Source organism: Lissotriton helveticus, chromosome 2_1, assembly GCF_964261635.1.
Source record: "Lissotriton helveticus chromosome 2_1, aLisHel1.1, whole genome shotgun sequence".
Lineage (NCBI taxonomy): Eukaryota > Metazoa > Chordata > Amphibia > Caudata > Salamandridae > Lissotriton > Lissotriton helveticus.
In genome coordinates, this window is record NC_136059.1 from 496,932,216 (window position 1) to 496,954,596 (window position 22,381).

Genomic DNA, 22,381 nt, shown 5'->3' on the forward strand with positions numbered 1-22,381 from the left:
CAGAACCCAACAAATCAAAATTGAGAACTGGCTCTCCAACCCTACTCCGATCTCTCTTGGTGTCCCCCAAGGCTCCATTCTCTTTCCTGCTCTCTTTAACTTCTTCATGGAACCCTCACACTAATCCTCAAACATGCAGGAATCAATTACCACCTCTATACCGATGACACTCAACTCTACTATAAAATCAAATCACACTCCGATATCGTCCACCTTAATGACACTCTGACCCAGATACAATCCTGGTTCCATCACAACCATCTCAAACTTAACTCTAAAAAAAATGAAATCATTTTCTTCTCGCCTAAAAAAACCCACTCCCCGTACAAGACTGGATCTCCGATCTTATTGCTTTCAACTGCTCTCTCACCACTTCTAACACAGTTAAATCTCTTGGCATCACCATTGAAAATAACCTTGCCCTCAACCCACATATAAAATCATCAGCAAAAGGAGCTCTCTTCACTCTCCGTCATCTCAAGAAAATTAAACTCTTCATCCCGGCTGAAGATTTCAAAATCATTGTCCAATCACTTGTTTTGTTGAGAATATACTATGACAACGCTATCCTTGCCGGGATTCCAAAAATTCAACTTACTCCACTCAAATCGGTGCTCAACCTAGCTGCTAGACTCATCTCTGGCTACAAACGCTTCAAGCACATCATCCCTGCCTTTGAGAACTCTCAAATGGCTCCCCATCGAAGGCAGATCTTCCTATAAGATTGCTTGTATCAAACACAAAGCCCTTCACCAAAATACTACACGCTATCTCTCTGACAAACTGCACAAAGCAGGCTGCACCCGAATGACAAGGTACACCAATGCCCTCATTCTTATCCCCCCCCCCTGTTAAAGAAGAAATGCACAGAAGTTCGCTCCTTCTCCGGAAGCGCTCCCACCATCTGGGATTCTCTGCCTACAGACCTATGCTGAGGGGGGCGTGGCTACCAGCCGAGCATGGTGTCTGCGTTTTAGAGGAGCTCCGGACCTGGGCCGACATAATCCTGTCTTACATTGCCTAAACACTGCGGAACCACTGTAAAAGTGTACAGATACGGAGCGGGGAGAGCAGAGATGATTGGATGCCACTGTGTCCAACGGACGCGGCCAAGTTTATGCAACTGGAAGTCTCATGGCGCAGCATACTACAGAGCACGACGGGCCGAGCGGGACCCAAAGCAACTGATCCCGGTGCTCATGAGGTGGTGTGACTGCGGCCGCGATCAGACGACTGGGTGGTGATACTCAAATTGCCTTACCGCGGGGAGGAGCTACAAGGTGGCGCGGAGACAGGTGCTGCCCAGGGGGGCACACGCGAGAGGCGTGCCTGTGCGGCAAACCCAGCGGATAATCGAGGCTGGGGATGAGGAGCGGCCTACCCTCTGATATCGAGGGAGAAACTTGAAAGTGGAGCGCTGCGGGCCGCGCCTCCCGGGTGGTTCCGGCGCTCAGACTAACTCTGTATCCTGAAGGTATGGGCGAAAAATGAAGCTGGATCAATCGCTTGCACTGGAGCCCCTGACTTCAATGTGCGGGTATATTAATGCCAAAAATCACACCACGCTGGGCGCTGTGAGATAAATGGCAGCAGGGAGCGACTGTCAGAGTCTGTAGCTGGGACTGGATTGCCTGGGGAGAAAACCTCCAGTGGCACTGCTGGAGGGCACATCTATTGCTCAAAAACCAAGGCTTTGTTTGTGGCAGTCACAGTGGGGCCGAAGACAGGGGCAAGAATCCAATGTGTGCAGCTGTGGAGGGACAGATGGTGAGCGGCCTGCGGCTGACACTGCTGGGCCTGTGACGCATTCATTCCCCCCGGGCTGCTGGGCCCCGCAGCCCCCTTGTGGACTACTGGAAAGGGCGCAGAATGTGCATGTTACAGTTCTAGAGGATCTGGGGTTGTGGCTACAGGGATTACAACTGCTTCATGGCCATTGTGGAAAACGGAGGCTCCCCGACCCGTGACACAACAGGGAGGCTGCGCCATATGAGATATCGTGCAGAGAGAGACGGAGCACAAGATAATAGACTGAGTGACTCTGTGAGGAGTAAGTCTAGTGAAAGGGCAGTGCCACTACGGTGTGAGAGCTGTGTCCGGTGCTGGGGAGATGCATCGGTGATCCTAGAGAGTGACGCATTGTAAATTGGGCCCCTTCCACGCGAACTGTCTGCGGTTAGAGAATACTGCAAGATGGGGCATAAGGGAGTGAAACAGCAAGACCAGGGTGACCAGGACTCTGCGCAAGACACAGCAACCCTTGTGACTCATGAATCAGGGATGGAAAGTATCTCACAGACAGTAGCTCCTGCACCTGTGGATAAGCTGGACCTAATACTGAAAGAAGAACGCGACTCAAGGAAGGTGGTAGAACTCCAAATTGGTACTCTAAATACGGGCCTTGACTTACTTAGGGCGGATCACGCTAAACTGGCAGATAAAGTGAAGGACAATGCTGCGACGCTGGAAGAGGTGGTCCCGTGTCACTCACAGGCCAACACCAAGATCACACAACTGCAAAAACAGGTGGCTGCCCTGCTCGACCGAGTGGAAAACGCAGAAGGAAGGGCCCGATGTAATAACATTGGACTGCCTGAGAAAAGTAAAGGAAATGACGCAACCATGTACGTCGAACAATGGTTTCGAAACCATGTCACTAGTGAAGGACTTTCCACGCAATATTGCATAGAGAGAGCGCACAGGATACCCACTGGTCATCCGAAACCAGGAGCTCTGCCTCGGCCTCTAATTGTGAAATTAATGAACTTTAGCGATCGGGACATTCTTCTACAAAAAGTCTGTGAGTCCCTTCCAATAAAGTTTGAGAATAAAAAAATCTCCTTATATCCAGACTACACGATGTTGGTCCAAATACAGCATTCCTCCTTCATAGTGATAAAGAAGAAGCTCCGAGACTTAGACCTGAAATATGCACTGCTTTTTCTGGCGCGCCTAAAAATCATGCATGCCCAAAAGTCCTATTTCTTTGAAAGCCCTGGAGATGTGGAAGATTGGCGAGAGGTGATGGAACTCACAAGCGCTGCATTGTCTAACTCGCAACTCACTGCTAAGAGCACAGCGGGTTCTGGAAGATCTGCTGGAAGAGTTAATTGACGAACACAGCGGACTCCGGCATGGCAATACCTCACCACGCAACAGGTGCAGCAGAACAAATCAAAAACACTTATAGCTACAGCCAAGTTCACGGATGCTTCAGGAGTGAATGTTAAGAGCTCCTCCTCAGAAGAAGTGACACACGACTCGTACTCTGAGGGCAGTGTGGCGCTGTTCCCATCTGCGACCCCGCAAGTCATTAAAGACCTATATGGCTGACTGTACCCGCAAGTATATGTTATATAACTGCACAATGGATATATGGGAAATGTATATACTAATGAAGTGAAGGTATATGTACACTGTTTATTGATGATTAGCCCTAGGTTCCGTAGACGCTGCACTGGATTGTGGCTTGAAGAGTACACCATATGGCTGGCGCTAGCGATGTTCCCCACATGGAAAAGGCGCTCTGCATGAACATTGAGGTTTTATTGTTACAGTTAAGTTGTATGGTCCAATATAGTTGGACAACCAGACCGAGTATTGGGGTGTTTAGGGAATAATTTATAATATACGGGGCATGGGAACGGGACAGAAGCGTCATCGGATACATGCGCAGTTACAGCGCCGTAAAGCACAAATAGTATATTTACAGGAGTCTCATATGGTCAGCAGTGAGGTGGCAAAACTACGTAATAAATGGAGAGGGCATATTTTTTCCACCTTTTTCTCCAGCTATGCTAGAAAAACTACCATCTGGATACGGCATGGCGTACCATTTACGGCATTAGAGAAAAGGGTCGACAAACTAGGGAGATATATATTTGTGAAGGGTACATTAGATGGCCAACCCGTAATATTGGGTACGGTATATGCTCAGAATTTCGAACAAGATAAATACTGGAACATAGTGAGTGGGGCACTGGTGTGATGGGAGTCACAACCATGGTTACTGGGAGGAGACTGCAATGCGGTAATGGACGTGGCCCTGGATAGGTCACATCCACCGCTATGTGGAGCGGGTATATTCAAGCAAGCTGAGGCCTTGGATAGATGGGCGCAAGGGTGGGAATTATGCGACGTATGGAGAATGAGGCACCCTACACACAGGGAATACTCCTATTACTATGCAGTGCATGACCTGCACACCAGAATAGACAGGATATACTGCTCAGTCAGGATAGCATGCAAACGCTTAATGCCACATACCTACCAAAAACCTTTTCTGATCATAATCCACTAGAGATTACAATGGCATGGGGGAGGGTGCCCGCGCCGGTTCCCACCTGGGGGTTATGGCCACAGCTGCTGGAAGACTCAGTGTTCCAGAGCGACCTCTCAGACACCATTGAACATTACGTGGCAGAGAATAGTAACACAGCAACATATAGACTCATAGATAGGGACGCTTTTAAAGCAGTAATTCGGGGGAAAGCGATAAGTGCGACAGTGGGTGCCTGACAAGAACTTCATAAGGTGGAAGACAAAATGGGTAAAATGGAGCAGGAGGCTATAACAGACGATGACCAGAAGAGCCCATTACAGGAGGCGAGAATAAAACATGCAGAACTTCTAGAGTCTCTGCGGGTCATAGACTATCAGGCATACACGAGGGCAGCGCACGCTGAAGCAGATAGATCTGGGGCCCTACTTGCTAAATAATCCGAGATGCCCCCCCACCACGGTGGTAATACATGAAATTGCAACTGTAGATGGGACAATGGTTCATACACAGGCAGATATTAACAAGGCCTTTAGTCACTACTACACCGTATTATACAGTGCAACAGACAGTACCATGTACTCTCAAACAGAAGCCTTCCTCTCTCCCCTGACGTACCCAAGACTAACGGCTGCAGCTCAGAAAGATCTAACAGGGCCCATCACCAAATCCGAGATTAGAGTGACCGTGAAGGGCCTTCCATGGAATAAAGTCCCTGGATTAGACGGGCTCCCTATAGAATTCTATAGTACATATGCAGAATCCCTAGTACCTCAGCTGGAGGTGTTATATGAAACAGCATGGGGGAAGGGATCTTTACCATATACAACGGCGCAAGCATTAGTAATATCCCTTCCAAAGGCTGGATGAGATCCCACAGATATGGCCAACTACCGCCCGTTGTCCCTATTAAGCACGGAATATAAAATCCTTAGCAAGGTGCTAGCGAATAGGCTATTACCATCCCTGTCCAGATTAATTCACATTGACCAAACCCGTTTTTTGCCATTCTGAAGCACATCATTAAATATTAGAAAGTTACACCACCTGATGACGGAGGTCTTGAGCTGGTACGCACATGCGGGTTGTCTATCCTTAGATATAAGACAAGCCTTCGATTCCATTAATTGGGAATACATGGTTCAGGCACTGGCGAGATCTAGGTTCTCAGAGGGGTACATTGCTTGGTTACGTCTGCTATATAAAGCCCCTACGGCACAGGCCCGCACTGGTAGCCGCATCTCAGAGGAATACTCCATACATAAAGGGACGAGACAGGGTTGCCCCATATCACCTCTTATTTTCTTTCTGGCACTGGAACCCTTAGCCATATCGCTGAGGAAAGAATTTGCAGAATGGGGAATACAATTGAGAAATGCGTTACTCTAGTTTTCAGCATATGCAGACAACATCATTTTATATCTGCAGGACCTCAATATGCCACTAGCCTCTATATATAACATGTTCCGTTGCTTTGAAATCGTGTTTGGCTTGGCTATCAATGTGAGGAAGTTGCACGCTTTCTTCTTCACAGAACATGCGGACATAGACAGCATAGACTTTGGGGACGCCCAGCTAGTGGTCGCCCGACTACTTTTAAATACCTGGGCATACAAATTTACAGGACGCATGAAGATATGCTAGATCGTAATCTGCACAAATAATATGGGCTCTGCGGTCCAGTATAGTGTTCTGGACGGCATTGCCATTATCTGTTATGGGGAGGGTGGCCCTTGCAAAAATGGTGGTGCTGCCGAGGCTCTTGTACTATTTCGCTAACTTACCACTAATTGTACCGCAGGCTACGTTCAAACTACTAAATACAATGCTTACTGAACTTATTTGGGGGAATGGTAGAAGGCGGATCAGCCTGAAAAAGCTGCAAATAGGAACACGATTGGGAGGTTTGGGAGTCCCAGACTTGCGTGCCTATTACTATGCAAGCCAATTAAAATGGCTTTCATATTGGACGGCGGGACGCAACCTACAGGAAATAGGGTACACAGAGACGGACATTGATAATGGTGCATTACATATGCTACTATTGCCTGGTAGCAGGCCCCCAAGAGATCCCCCCCCCACTATTGGCCACGGCGCTCCGATGCTGGGAGGCGGCGCTACAATATACGCATACACTGCCGGCATATGGGGGCAAAATTCCCCTAATAGGGATTCCATTAGCCGGAGGCACACTCACGAAACACAAGATACAGTCCTGGTTGGCAGCGGGAGTTACTACGGTGTCGGATCTGTTTGGAGATGGAGTAATACTAGATCATGACACCTTTGTCATTGCAACTGGAGTCCCAGCACACCTGTACATATTACATGCTGCATTGGTGAGATACATAAAAAAGCACCGGGCACCGCAAAGGCAAGAGCCCCCCTATAATGACCTGGTCAAGATGGTATACTATATGGGTTAAGGCAGACAGCTCATCAGATGGCTTTATACAGGTATTAGTTCACATACGAGACCTTCTCTAGACACACTGAGGGCTGCATGGGTAGGTGACATAGGCTGGGATATAACAGATAAAGAATGGGAAAGGATACTGGAACACCCAAGAAAGACAGCAAGGAACACTAAATTCAAATATATACAGACGATGGTATTGAATTAAGCATGGGCGGATTTTACGAATTGGCAATCCGCGAACTTGCGTATTTACGGATTCGCAATCCGCAAAATCCGCGAACTCTCGCGAATTTTTTTTTTTGTGTTCGCAAGGATTTCTGCCAGTTCGCGAGGGTTCTGTACCAGTTCGCAATTGCGAACTTACTTGTCGGCTCGCAACGGCCGCGACTATGTTGTTTCTACATCTGGTTCATCATCACAGGTTCACAGCACCCTCTGTTTCACCACTGCCACCCTCTGGTACACCCATGCCACCCTCTGGTACATCACTGCCACCCTCTGGTTGGTTTATCACTGTAGATTATGGGGGTGAAAAAAGCAAGCACACCTGCCCAGCTTCAACTGACATGAATTACTTTAGGGTTGATTAATGTGTCACTGAATTTAAACTTCCAGTCTGGGAGGCACCTGCTTCCTTATCTGTAATTTGCTGAACTCTGAAGGGGCCCCTCAGGAAGCACTACAGGGAATGGTTACTAATGATAAGATTGAACTTTTGCACCTGCTGAGTGCTTTCAGTTTTGTCTGTAATTGCTTTCTGTTGCAGTGTAATTTTTTTAACAGGACCTTTGTTGTATACTTGTAGCTATTCTCTGAGCCTGCTGTGAGGGTCAGAGCAGGGTCATAGAATAGTTGCAAGTAGGCAAATGAACTCTGAAGGGGCCCCTCAGGAAGCACTACAGGGAATGGTTACTAATGATAAGATTGAACTTTTGCACCTGCTGAGTGCTTTCAGTTTTGTAAAAATCCAAATACCCAGCAGCATCCACAAAAGTAATCCTTCCAGGTCAAGATCCAAATAAAAGTGACCAGCACATAAAGAAAGCACTGGGAGGAGCCTGGTGGACAGGAACAGGAAGTTGGAGACTGTGGGGCACTTCCTTCCTCCCACCCCCACCCCCCAAAATGGACTCCTTGCAAAGAAAAAGTGCAGGCAAATGTCAACCTGAGGAGTTATTCTGATAAAAATCATAATTTTCAATGTTTATGCTGCCTGCTGGTGGATTTCTTGTGCGAAATTGCAAATTTTGCAATCTCGCAATTGCGAGATTGTCGCTGCCTGCCGCATCTACGTGTTCGCAAGTATTTACTCCCGCAAAATTGTATAGTATTCTAGTTGGCAAGTGCGACCAAGCAAAAAATCCGCTTCGCACGGATTTTATGAATTTTCGGCAAGTTCGCGAGAGTTCGCGGATTGCGAATTTACCGAAAATCCACAAAATCCGCGAGCGGAACGGATTTTACGCCCATGCTTATATTGAATCGAGCCTATCTTACCCCCCATAAATTAGATAGAATTTTTCCCCAAACTCAGCACTGTTGCCCGAGATGCTTATTGGAGGAGCGCGCCTAATCCACATGTTATGGACATGTCCAAAGCAGCGGGGATAATGGGACACTGTAAGGCAAAGAATAGGAGAGGCGGCAAACCGAGAATTGCAAGACACATTGGAAGAGTGCATTTTAGGACTTCACAAACAGGTATCCAAACATAAAGTGCAATACCGCTTTATAAACCTAGCGCTCATCTTAGCTATACGAAATATAACTATGAGATGGAAGTCGCGGAAGCACCCAGATGCACTAACCTGGTACAAGGAATTGCTGAGATGGGGCACTGCAGAGAGTGCGGCATTGCGCAGAGAAGAAATAAGGGGCCTACGAAAGACGCCAATTGCAATGGAGTGGGATGGTATGGAATGCTGGAAGCCTTGAGATCAACAGATGTAGATTAAGCCCACAAGCAGGATATGCAATTGTCTGTGCAGATGGGTAACAAGGCTTGGTTAACTAAGCAGACGACAGGGCAATGTAGTGTATATGCATGTAGATTTGGCACAAATGTAGACCGGAAGATGACCAGAAGATGCCAAAGACGACAAATTAAGCTGTATGTGTGAGACTGGGGTGAAATGGGAGGGGGGAGTTGGGGAATGTTTTTTCTTGTATTACCGTGTTCACACACCGCCACCAACTGGGATGGCTGTCCCAAAAGAATTGTATCGTTGGTACAACTATTCTGTAGAATGATTATATATATGTACTTGCCTTATAGTATGATTATGTTGTACGTATAAACAATTGTTATAAAGAATGACTACAGACGCTGCCGATATGTAAGGTGTTGGTGGACCATGTAAAGCTTACAGGAAAAACCAATAAAAAAAGACCTATGCTGCAACGCCTCCTACTCCACTTTCAAAAAAGAACTCAAAACATACCTCCTCCACAAATACTGGAATTCATAATTGTTCCTACTTCGGATTATGTTCTCATGCTCCACCCCCTCTCCAGGGTCCCCACTATTTCTCCTCCACATCTATCCACCCCCACCCTCTCCTTCCATGCCCCCACCTACTCGCTATTCTACTCCCACCGAACAACCCTCCCTGTTGTCCGGATCAACATAAGACCTCTTACCACACACACAACCTCCCACTGATTCTCTAACCCACTTTCTCCCTATCTCCCTCTCAGTCCTTCTCTCTCATCCCCTCCAAACAAATGTCCTATTATTTTTGCCCTTAACATTTGACTTTGCCCTGGCCCTGTGCCACAAGATACCTGTTGTAGGCGCTATGATCTTTTAGGCACTATTTTTCACTTGAATCATAAGAAATTCATAATTTTAGGTCTACTTCCATGAATTACTTAATTTTGTTCAAATTTATTAAAAAACTTCAATTTTCTTAGATTAGACATGTGGGCATCAAACATCGATACTATCAGTCAGAGGTGTCTCAAATATTTTTTTGTGAGACAAATTCTGCCAGTTTCACAATTCTACCCTCTGCAAAATTGTACAATTCCTACACGCTTGCTTTAGTGAGTCAATGTTCAGCAGCAAAAAAGCGACACAAGAAACCTGGTTGAAATCTTTGCCATACCATTAGTGTGCAATACATAACTGATATTTTAGATCTAAAATGTATTGTGGGCTATAAATCACAAAATATTGCTTATCAGAGACTGAAGTTTGCCCTAATCTCATTCACTGCAAACAAACACACCCATGCATGATATAGCAGAAGACAATGCCTGCTCCAGGCACACTAACTGGAGTTCCCAGATGCTTGATAGTATGCTATGGGCGTGGTATGGTATGGTAATTTTTAGAATGCTTACTACCCCTAACGAGATGCTACTATATGGTGGCTCAGTGTTAATTGTTCAGTCCAGTACAGAAATAACATTTAGGCATGCTTTGATTTAGTGATGTGCAATTGAAATGAGTCTTCTCATGTGAATTTGTGTAGTTTTTGTTTGCTCAAGATGTGGAGATGTCAGTGCAGTATACTTAGGTTAGTGGATAGTTATCCTACGCCTCATAATTGCTTTGCTTCTCCTGTTTAACACACAAAAATCTACATGGTACAATAAATAACATACATATTGTCCCTGTTTAATTTTGGCAAAATCCAATGGATTTTGGGTTATTATTTAACGCATCCAATAATAATTGGATGCGTTAAATAAAACCAAACTCATAATTCTGTCCCATGCCTAAGCACCAGACGGATTTAACCGCCCAACTTGCAACCAGAACTACAATATCCTATTTTAGTAATAAGTGGATTCTGATACACGGACAACCTGAGAGTTGGTAGAGAGTACTAGTCCATCATTATTCCTCTATTCACTTTGATTTGAAATTGTTGGTGCTTGTCCTACTTCCTCACACCAAGTTGTCAATGGGTTGTTGTATTTCCAATCCTCCTAAATAAGGATCTCAGTTTCGGAGACATTGTGATTAAGATGATGTGTTGTCACCTTGATTTGAACATCCTGCATTATATCATTTCTCCAGTTTGATGATTATCTGAGTATCAGCTACATAATTTTAGCATTTAAGTACCTATATTGTGGACCTTCTTTTTATCATATTTGGTGTTATTTTGGTGGGTTGGCTCCTAAATATGCTAAGGAGTAGTAGCATATTCTCTGATTAAGTTAACTAACCTCATCAATGTTGTTCTCCTGTACTTGTCCAAGATGCCAGAATGGGGAAGCAGAGCCTAACATCCCCATTAGAAGACCATGTACATGAATGTTTTGGCTATGAAGGAGACGATTTCCACATTGTGGAGAGCTGAGCACCACTGAAACCATGGTATGAGGTCCTGGAGCGACCTCCCCCTCCACCTTTGCACCACCCCTTCTCTGAAGGACTTAAGGAAGCAGCTCAAGACCTGGCTCTTTGACCCAGGCTCACACAGCCTACCAGCGCTTGGAGACCCCTTAGGGTAATAATCCAAGCTACACAAGACCTTCTGATTGATTGAGCTGGGATTACTTGGTAGGCTGTCTGAGCAATTATAGCCCTGGCCCCAAGGATATGTCCCACTGGAAGAAAGGAATTCAGGCAGGCTATTGGCCTATTGTTCTGCCCCACAGAGCTACTGATATTTAATGTATAAGTACATTTCCACTCCATTTTTTGGGACTAGTAATCAGTGTGTAACCATCTGCTTCCTGCATGTGTTCTCCCAGTGTTTCACCCAACGATTTCGATTGCTTTCAGCAGCCAAAATGTCTAGATGTAACTAAGCCTGGGCGTTAAACTCTGTTCCGCTCCGCTCATGGAGTTTGCAAAATTTTGGTACTCCACGGTCCACGAAGGAATGGGGAATCCCTGAATCCTGCCATTTGGGCGTGAAGTGGAGGATTTTTCCATGTGCGCCCTCAAGTTTTCTTTTGACATTCAACTGCGAGCACTAAGACTCTCGGGCGACTGAGAGCACGCACAAGACTTCATACACAGCTAGTGAGCTCCCACAAGACTTCATACTGGCATGGCTACCGGCCACAACAGCTCCAGTCTAGTATTATTAGAGCTGATCCCAAATAGAGCAAACAAGCAGCTTTTCTGCTTGAGAATGCATCTGAGAGGCATTTGGAGTGGATTTTCTTCTCAAACTAGTTGTTGGAGTTGTTTGTTTGTGTGAGAAGGCATTTAAAAAAAACAAATTTTAAAGCAGAAGGAAGTGCCCCAGAGACTCCAACATCCTGTTCCTTTCCAGCAGGCTCCTCCCAGTGCTTTGTCCCTCTCTGGTCACTTTTCATTGGGATTAGAAGCTGGAAGAATCATTCTCCTTGCCTGCTGCATATATACCATTGGATTTAAGGACTTTCTTTTTGAAATATCACAAATAAGTTGAAAAACTGGTGGGTAAGGGTGTTGTTTGTTTGACTGGGTCATGCATCTGGATTCATTTTTACTTGTCAAATTTTTTAATTTATTGTGGTAGGTGGCCCACAGTGTTAGTAGGGGCCTAGTTTTTATTTGCTTGATTTTTATCTTCTTTTGTAAAGGAAACATTTTGCATAGTTCAGTAGATTTTCTTCTCCAAGTTTTGTAATGAGTTTGCAATATTGATTGATATAATTCCCAATGTGGCTTAGTCTGCCAATGGGTCTTCCAGCCAGTTGGCACTGTACTATTCCTGGGTGCATGAAACAACTGATTTTGTGGTGTCTGTAGAATTGAAACATCATTTAGGCCATGGATGGCATTGGACTAATAAGCAAGAAGTTTTTTGTGGTTTTTCACGTTTTTTTACCCCTGCAAACAGTGTTTAGGTCGGGAGAATGTGAGTTATGGTGAAAATGTTTAGGCCTGTTAATTTTCATTTTTGGCATTGCTGAATCATTTGTCTATTTTACCATGCGTCTTTTGTCTGGCCACTGTGTGTGTGTGTATATGTTGGGCATATTCCACCATTTGCCTTTGTTGGTCATTATGGATGAGGAGGAGCCTCGTCCATATGAGGCTATCAGACTACAAGGGGGGTGGGAGTGCCCGGTATATAATAAGTCTAGCTCAGTGCACCCATCAAAACGTCATGCCATTCTGGACTTGGCGCTTATCTCCACCTCCACTGGAACCAGTTAATACTGAAGTGTGTATGTCAAGGATATGTTTCCTCTTCTGCGCCCGTCGAGGCCCGTCGAGGCCCGTCGAGGCAGAGTGTTGTGAAGCGGACATGTCCTCATCAGGTCTCTGCGTGCACTTCACGTGCTTGAGAAACTCTTCCACTTGTTGCGGATTGGTAAGAAGTCTTTGTTTGCCTTGGTGTGTTACTCTGAGCCGCGCCGGGTAGAGCAATGCATAATCGATTTGCGCCTTCCTCAGTTTGTTCTTTACATCCAGAAATTTGCGCCTCTCCTCCTGCACAACGGGAGTGAAGTCTGGGTAGATGGAGAATGTATTTCCATCATATGACAAGGTTTGCTTGCTTCTTGCTGCGCGCAAGGCCACATCACGGTCCCTGTAATTTAAAAGTCTCGCTATGATGGGTCTTGGATTAGTTCCTGGGGCGGTCGCGGTCCAAGGGATCTATGGGCCCGTTCCACGATGAACTGGCTGGAAAAAGATTCTGCGCCTATCGCCGACAACAGCATTTTCTCCACATATTCTTCAATTTTTCCTGTATTTGTGGATTCCGGGATCCCAATTAAGCGATGTTATTGCGCGCCTGCGCGCTTCCAAGTCCTCATTCTTGAAGGCTATGACTCTTAATAATTTATCCATGTGTGCAATCTGCATGGTGTGTCTAGCCGTCGTGTCTTCTGAGTCCGAGATGCGCCTTTCTGTTTCCTTGATTCTATCTTCATGACCCTCCAGCTTGTGCGCAATTGTGTCCATACGCGAGGACATGCGGTCGACTTTTTCAACAATGGTGGCAAAGCCCTGCCGGACTTCTTGAAGTATGCTCTGCACGTCGCTATGCTGAGTTGTGGTATCATCCTGGGCGCTTCCTCCTGCCTCTAGGCCGTGATCTTCTTGCACGCCTTGTGCACTTCTTTTCGCTTCAAAGTTCAATTTCGGCTGTCTTGTGTCTGGTTTTCCCATATTGGTACAATAGGGGGGTACACTTGCAAGCCGGGTCCCGTACATCCCCACCAGAGCACTCAGCGGTCTTAGTCAGCCCTCTGTCCTGTAGTCGGTTATCCTGGCAGGGGTGCTGGTGATGATTCCTAGTTATATAGGGTCTAGCCCACGCTGTCCCTCGAGTGCTGTCCTAGGCTAGCGTCACTCTCCAGTCAAGCATGTACCCACCACGCAAGTCTCCACCTGTCTCTCCCATCGGTCTGCGCACCTCAATTCCAGGGCGATATCGCATGACTGTGTTTTCGGCAGCCTTCTTCACTCCTGCCGCCAGGCCTCTCCTCTGCTTCACACGCAGTAACCAGAGGGGAGCACAGCTCTTGGGTGCCCTCTCCCCACGTTATGCCTCCCTGTCAACGGGGGGAAGTCTGGTGCTCCCTCCAGGAGTGTGTGCCTTTCGGGCTGACTTGTGCCCTGCCCGGCTTGCCGCTGCTAAAATGGCGACTGCGTCTGCAACATCAAGGGTGTCCAAACTGGGGGGCCAGTCCAGTCTCAGATATTCAGTGTGGGGGGTCCCACTGCCCCATTCACCTAGCTTATAGGCGTTAAATTCTCCTCACAGTGGCCTCAAAGATCTATTAGTATATTAGTATTCCATGTAGAAGGGGGAGGGGCTATAGCAATGGGCGTTATCACCTTAGTCTTTACAGCCGCCACACAGCCAAGCACGGCCCAGAGCCCCTGCACCCCCGCCAGTCCGCTGTCAATGCCGAGCTCCTTGCGCGTCTCCCAGCACCAGCTTCACTCTTTCCCGGCAACGCGGCTAACTCCCACTCGCCGCCGCTGCTTGGTGGCGCCTCCAAGCCTCGCAGGGCTTCGCTGCTCGCCCCCACCTGTGCGCAGATGTCCCCGCCACCTCCTAATGGCATGTCTCAGGGGCCGCCGTCCCTGGACCTTGATCAGTCGCGGACGACGCAAGCCGGTTGGGGCCGTCTCACCACCGTTTGACGCTGCTCAGCCACGGCATCTGGTAATGACCCTGCCGGCGTCCGCAATGCCTCCAGGCCCACGCCACACTTCGGGCAGTTCTTCCACACGGCAGCACAAGAATATTGCAACATCAAATGACACCAAATTTTCAACGGGGTCGTCAGAGGTACTTCGCCATTCAGCTAAGTTTCAGACATTAGATGGGGCAAAAAGCAGCATAAAAGGAAGGATAACAGCTCCGGGCTGCAGGAGCCTTACACTAGTGTGGCCATCTTGCTAGTGGTCCTGGGAAGCTTGATTCCGGTCCAGGGAAGACATGGCTTGGCAGTTCGGGCTGGACTGTTCCCATGAGGCACAGGGTCAGACTGATTTGCATATGACCCTGTTTGAACTGGGGTGGCGGAGTGAGCTAAAGAATGGTGATGGATTAAACCCAGATCTGTTGACTGGGGGTGAGTGTTTGTATTGTCAACGCTCCGTCCATCACCACCTTTGTTTTTTCTTTGTTCGCCCTAAGTTGGCAGGGTTTGCTCAGACGTGAGTCCCTTGCTCACTTTGCCACTGGAGTCAAGCAAGCCCGGCTGAAGACGGCTGTAATGCCAGAAACCGGTCCTGGGAAGCTTGATTCCGGTCCAGGGAAGACATGGCTTGGCAGTTCGGGCTGGACTGTTCCCATGAGGCACAGGGTCAGACTGATTTGCATATGGCCATGTCTGAACTGGGGTGGCGGAGTGAGCTAAAGAATGGTGATGGATTAAACCCAGATCAGTTGACTGGGGGTGAGTGTTTGGTTTGTCAACACTCCGTCCATCACCACCTTTGGTTTTTCCATCTTGCTAGTGCGCCACCTAGCGCCCCCTTGCAGACAGATCCTTCTCTGGGAATGCGCCCAAAATATGGATCTCCATCTCAGTCCACATCAGGACAATCCCCTCTTTTCTAAAATTAAAAAGGCAGCTAAAAGACCTCTACCTCAATCGTTCCTTCCCAATTGGATAGATTGAAACCCAAACTCACAATCCTGCACATCACTGCACTATGACACTGTAAAACCAAGACCTCTACCTCACTCCTAGCCCGTCTCCTCCCCACCATCCCCCTGGATCAGAAGGTTGCACGGCTAGAACAACTGTGTTCACTATTCCGAGACTATAAAACCTTCCCTCTATCGTTATACAACACGCTTAGCCCTCTTCTGTACCTTGTGGTTTCACTGCTATAACTTGTGTTTTCCTTTTGTACAAAGTGTTGTAAAGCGCTCCGATACCTTTGGGTCTGGCTAGCGCTATATAAAACTTGTTAGAAAATAAATAATAAATACATAAATGATGCCATATGGCCAATGTCATTTTGTATAGTCAGTGTCCACCCTAGGCCTGAATGTGTTATTTGTTTTCTAGGCTTCCTGCTTGTTGTTGTTCTGACCATGTGGCTGGCAGCCATTTTGTGTAGCCAGCCAGCATGCTTTCCCCATATTCCTGCATTTCTTTGTTGGTGGCCATGCCTCCTTGCTGGTTGTTGTTTTTCTGAACCATGTCGCTGGCTGCCATTTTGTGTAGGCAGCCAGTATGCTTTAGCCACAGGCCTGCATGTCTTTTCTGTTTGTGGCCATGCCCCTTTGCTGGTTGTTGTTGTTCTGACCATGTGGCTGGCGGCCATGCTGTGTAGCCAGCCAGTGTGCTTTTGCCTTAGGCGTGCATGTCTTCTCTGTTTGTAGCCTTGCCTCCTGGCTGGTTGTTGTTGTTCTGACCATGTGACGGGTGCCCATTTTGTGTTTCCAGCCGGTGTTCTTTTGCCATGGGCCTGCGAAAAAAGTTGTTATCCAATTTATTTATTTATTTATTTATTTATTTATTTATTTATTTATATAGCGCCTGAATCACCCCCCGAAGGGGTATCTCTGCGCTTATGTACATATGACAAACTGCTGATATTATGTGAGGCATTTAGAACAGGAAGGTTTTCAGGGACTTTCTGAAATGAAGATGGTCCGGGCACTGCCTCAATGTAATAGGGAGTGAATTCCAGTTCCGTGGGGCAAGATTTGAGAACGCCTTCCCCCCAGTCCTAGACTTATTAATCCAGGGAACTTTGAGAAGGGATTAGGAGCTGGATCGAAGGTCTCTAAGGGGAATATATTGGCTAAGTTTCTCCGCAAGATGTGTTGGACCATTGCCATACATCGCCTTATAGAGGATGCAGCAAGCCTTGAAATGTATTTGTTTGTGCACCGGAAGCCAGTTGGGCAGCCGTAGCAGCGGACTCAAAGATGATCTGTAGGGAGCATTCAGTACCAGTTGTGCTGCTGTGTTTTGAACTACCTGAAAACGGTTTAACTTGGCCTTATTAGCCAAAATCAATAAAGCAAAGCATTTCAGTAATCATAACGACTCAGGACTAAGGTCTGAATAAGAGTCTTCCATGTATGATCTGGGAGAAATGGAAATACTCGTCTCAGCAGACTCAGTACATGAAAGCATGAGTTCACCATATGAGCCACCTGCTCCTTCATGTTCAGACTCTGCTCAATGTGAAGCCCTAGTTTTTCACTGATTCCTTCGAGGCGGGGGGGGCACCCAGCTCACCTGGCCACAACTCTAGTGTCCACATTAATGCAGCCTCTCCGAAGAGCATAATCTCATTTTTCCTGGCATTTAACTGGAGGAAGTTATTACACATCCACTGAGATTGCTAACATGCCAGCAGAGAAGTTGGTCTGGGCTGTTGTGGAAGATTCATCAAAAGAGAAGGAAAGCTGGGTATCGTCTGCGTATAATATTGGTACGAACCCATATGTCCTCATAAGATCGGCCAAGGGAGCAACATAGATATTAAATAAGGTAGGGCTTAGACAAGATCCCTGCGGAACTCCCTTGGTCAGCTTCTTGGACTTAGACTTATTAGGTCCCAGGTTGACTATCTGGGAACAATCGGAAAGGAAGCTAGTCATCCACCACAAGGCCTCTCCTTTTATCCCAGATTCCTCTAATCTCCTGAGCAGAATCTGGTGGTCGACTGTGTCGTTAGCCGCTGAGAGATCTAATAGCACCAGTAGAGTGGATTGTCCTCTGTCTAGTTCTAGCCTGATGTTGTCCATGACAGCCACTAGGGCTGTCTCCGTACTATGTTTAGGCCTAAAGCCTGCTTGTGACACATCCAGGAAATCGGACACTTTGATATGAGCTGATAGATGCTAGATGCTTATTAGTATGCTTTTCCAAGATTTTGCTCAGGAGCGGTAGGAGGGATATTGGTTGCAAATTTGACAGATCTTTCATGGAGGCCTTGGTGTTTTTGCGTAGTGGGATGACCTGTGCTGCCTTCCATTCAGATGGTAAATGACCTTCCTTTAATAATGCATTCAAGAGGGAGCAGATATGATTTATTTTGCAAGGCTCGACAATATTTTGGCCGGTATAACATCTAGAGGAGACCCTGATTTTACAGTGTGTAATAAGGTTTCTTAGAGGGGGAAAACTCATCAATGGAATCCCCCTCTAGCAAGGACAGTGGTCGTAGATCATGACAGACTTCGTGTTACCAGCTGTAAGGATCTTATCGTAAATAAGATCAATCTTCTGCTCAAAGTATTCCGTAATAGTGTCGCATAAAGCTTGAGAAGGAGAATCTTCCAGATCACAAAATGCGATGCAGTGCGCGCTATGAAATTCGTTTTATTAATTAAATTGTTTACTTACCTGCAATTATCCATATGCTGGTTTTTAGCACCCTCCACCCCGCCCCGCCCCTCCCCGCCTCCCTGCCCCACCGTAACTCCCTCCACGGGCCGCGGCTGCATGTGAATACTATCTGCTTGATATTTCCCACATCGCGTGCATCTACCCTCGTTTAGCCCCCCCACCATGCTATTTTGGCGGGCGTATAAGACAAACTGAATACAATTTGATCCTGTAGGATAGTAGCTTCCTGTTGTAGTTTATTATTTCATTTGAGATCCTGTATTTTATGATCATCGCTTTGTAATTCAAAAAGGCTTTGATATAAGTTACCAATCCTACTGTGCTTCCTGAGTATCTCTAACCAATTACTTTTTCAATCTAAATTTGTTACATCTACACTTCTTGTTAGGTAATCTCACATTTGTAAATATTTTTAAACATCAGCTTGAGGGAGATCGTGTTCGGATACCAGTGAGGAGTAGGCCTTAATAGCACCATTATTAATTAAATCCCCCAAAGTCATAAGGCCCTTTCTTTGACATCTTACCATGACAGCATGGGAAAAATAAAGGGAGGTAGTGCTTGGGAAGAGGTAGGTGTATAAAAATTAAGTTTGACAATCTTCAAATATTTACAAATCTGTAACCTTGCTTTATGGGCAGCTTGGCACTCCTTAAATCGAGTTTTCTATAGTAACTATGCTCTAAGTTTTGGAAGAAGTTCCTCTCTGTTTTTGAACACAACAAGATCTGAAAAATATTCGGGAACTCTTCTACCTTTCCCTCAACTTCCCCAACCAACAAAATACCCATTTGTTGTAATAAACACACCCAATAATAAAACAAAATATTGGGAACAACCCACCCCCCTCGAAGTCGTGCACCTCATTACCTTGTGCAGCCCACAAGAAGCTGTTACAAATGGATTGTAATTTCTGAAGTTGCTTCCGAGTAAGTTCCACATCTAAAATAGTACAGCACTTTGGGCAAAACATCCATTTTTAAAACATTACATCTGCCTACTGTGGATAAATGCAGACCTTCTATTCTATCCAGATCCTTCCTTATTTTACATAACAGGGGTTCCCAGTTAGCAATTACCATTAGACCATCTTTTCAAGACATGCGTTAATTCGAATCCCCAAGTATGTAGCCTCTTCTGTAACCCTGGCATCGTTAATACATACTTGCTTTGTACAAATTATTTGTGTTTTTGCTATATTTTATTTAAATCCAGATCTTTCCCCAAATATAGCTGCTAATTGTTCGATCTCTTTCACAGTTTTGGCTGGATCTGGTGAGATAACAGCAGGGTCATCAGCAGTATGCTAATATAGTAACTCCTATTCCAGGCCGCGCCACTAAAGCACTTAACCTAGTTTCTAATAGATTCAAAAAGGGGTTGATATACAGGGCACATAATAAAGGGGAGCAGGGACACCCTTGCAGGGTGCCTCTTGATATTACAAACGAATCAGACTCAAGTCCCATCGCACATATTTTGGCCTTGGGTGATTTATACATAGTCCGCAAAGCTGGAATATACCCAGGTCCAAAGCCTTGCCATCGCATAGTAGCCCACAAAACCTCCCAAGAGACACAGTCAAACGCTTTCTCAGCATCAAGTAGCACTACTCTATCAGGTGTTTTCTGTACATGAGCAAGTTCCAACATAGTGACTACCCTGCTGACGTGATTGACCATGCCTCTTCCTGGGATACAACTGTGCTGACGGACAGAAACTATGGGAGTTAACACACGGGAAATACGTGTTGCAAGAATTTTTGCATATGTCTTTCCATCGCAATCTAGAAGTTAAATAGGTCAATAGGATCCTGGTAGCATAGATGGTTTATCTTTTTTTAAAAGATAGCTATACTTGCCTCATCCTATGACACCGTAAACATATCTGGTTGTATTCCAGTTAGCCCAGCGGTTTCCCTGATGCTAAAGATCCAAACGCCTCCACTAATTCTTCCAAGGTTATAGGTTCTTCCAAATAGGCAGAATCTTCCACGCTTAGGGGTCGATTAGGATGGCGGACGGACCTGCGTCCGTCCGCCACCCCAGAGTAGGAGGGACCGTCCGCAGGGGCAGCGGCGGTCCCTCCTGTGCAATTAGGATGTGACCGCCACCCTGGCGGTCACATCCTGTATTTTTAACATTGCGGCGGGTGCTGCTTCAAGCAGCACCCGCCGCAAGGTTAAAAATGAAAGCAGTGCATTTGCATGCACAAAGCGGCAGGCACCTCGAGGTGCCTGCTGCTTCGTGCACGCAAATGCAGGGGGGTACCATAGGTACCCCCCATGTGCACCCCCCACCCCCCCCTTCACCCCTGGGGGCCCGCAACGGGCCCCCAAACAAAAGTCCATATGCCTTTTCACGGCGGAAATGCAGCCGTGGAAAGGCATAGAAATGCTGACATCCTAATATGCCTGGCGGTGTCTGATAGACACCGCCAGACATGTTAGAGCTTTTCCGCCGCGGTCGGAAAGCGACCGCGGCGGAAAAGCTGCGGACGGTCTTCCTGACCCCCCAGCCATCCTAATCTGGCGGGGGGGCCTGTGAAGGCTCCGCAGCGGTTTTTCCGCATCCTCCGGGCCGGCGGACTCTTCCACCGGCCCGGAGGATGCGGAAAAACCGCTATCCTAATGAGGGCCTATATGTTTCCCTATATGGGTTCTTATAAAAATGCTCTAGAACTATCCTGATTTTCATACTCCTCTGTATATAATCCCTCATTAAAGACTAAAAATTTCTAAGATTTCTGCAGGTGTTTCTACAGTTTCCTATTAGCTTATTTGCTGTCATTGCATATTTTACCTGTCTACTCCTAATTTTCTTGGCCAGACATCTTCCTGCAGTCTCCCCATACTCATAACATTCCCTTCGGTATAATTGATATTTTTTGGCATTGTCTTTTGCCCATTCCTCATTTATCTTGGTCTTACAGCGTGCTAACGCAGCTTGTGCCTGAGAGCTATCCATCTTCTCTCTCACAGTATGAGTTAATGCATATTCAGCTTTTTTGAGACTATCATACAATTCCTAAGTAAGTTGTCTCTGTTGCTTTTGAACGTGTAGTCCAATTCCCCCCTAAGTGCAGTCTTTAAAGCATCCCACACAATGGCATTTTTAGTGGTGTTCCGGTTTATGTCGAGAAATTGTTTCAACCACTGTTTTATATGGCTAACATACTGATCATTTAGCAATAACTTCCGATCAAAAGAAAAGGCCCACTGGGCTCGAACCCCTCCTTGCATGTTGATTTTTAATAATAATAGGTTATGGTCTGAGGAATTCTTGGAAAGGTCTGTATCTGCGCTTCGGCTGAAAGTATTTTAGTAACCAAAAAACAATCAAGTCTTGCTAACTTCTGATGTGGACAGGAGTAATGTGTATATCCGGGATCTGGCTGCTTTAGTCTAAACCAAGCATCATCCAACCCATGCTGTAAGGTAATATTTATCCCCAAAAGCACCCTGAGTGATTTCTTCAAGCTGAATATTCAAGTCCCCACACAGAATCAATGGAGATATCCAAGAAGCTAGTTCAGTATATAAATAATCTAATATTTGAGCTTCATCGTGGTTTGATCCATACACCAAACAAATTGTAAACTTTTATTAACAATACTGCATTCAGCAATGACCCAGCAACCATATTTATCCGCAAGACTTTTCCCTACCATTAAATTGGGTATTTTAGCCATATAGACACCCCTCTAGTTGTAGTCCCATATGAAGTGCAACCCAGTAGTTTATACCCTAATTCTGATAGCACCTAGCACTTAAACCAGGGGATATGAGTCTCTTGAAGACAGATCACATCAGGGGACATCATTTTTATTTCTTGCGATACCCTTTGCCGCTTAGCTCTCTTGTTCAAATCCGAATTTTAAATGAACAAACTGAGAACATGTTCATTATTGACCTCCTTCATACTGAGAAAAAATCAGCTCCCTCT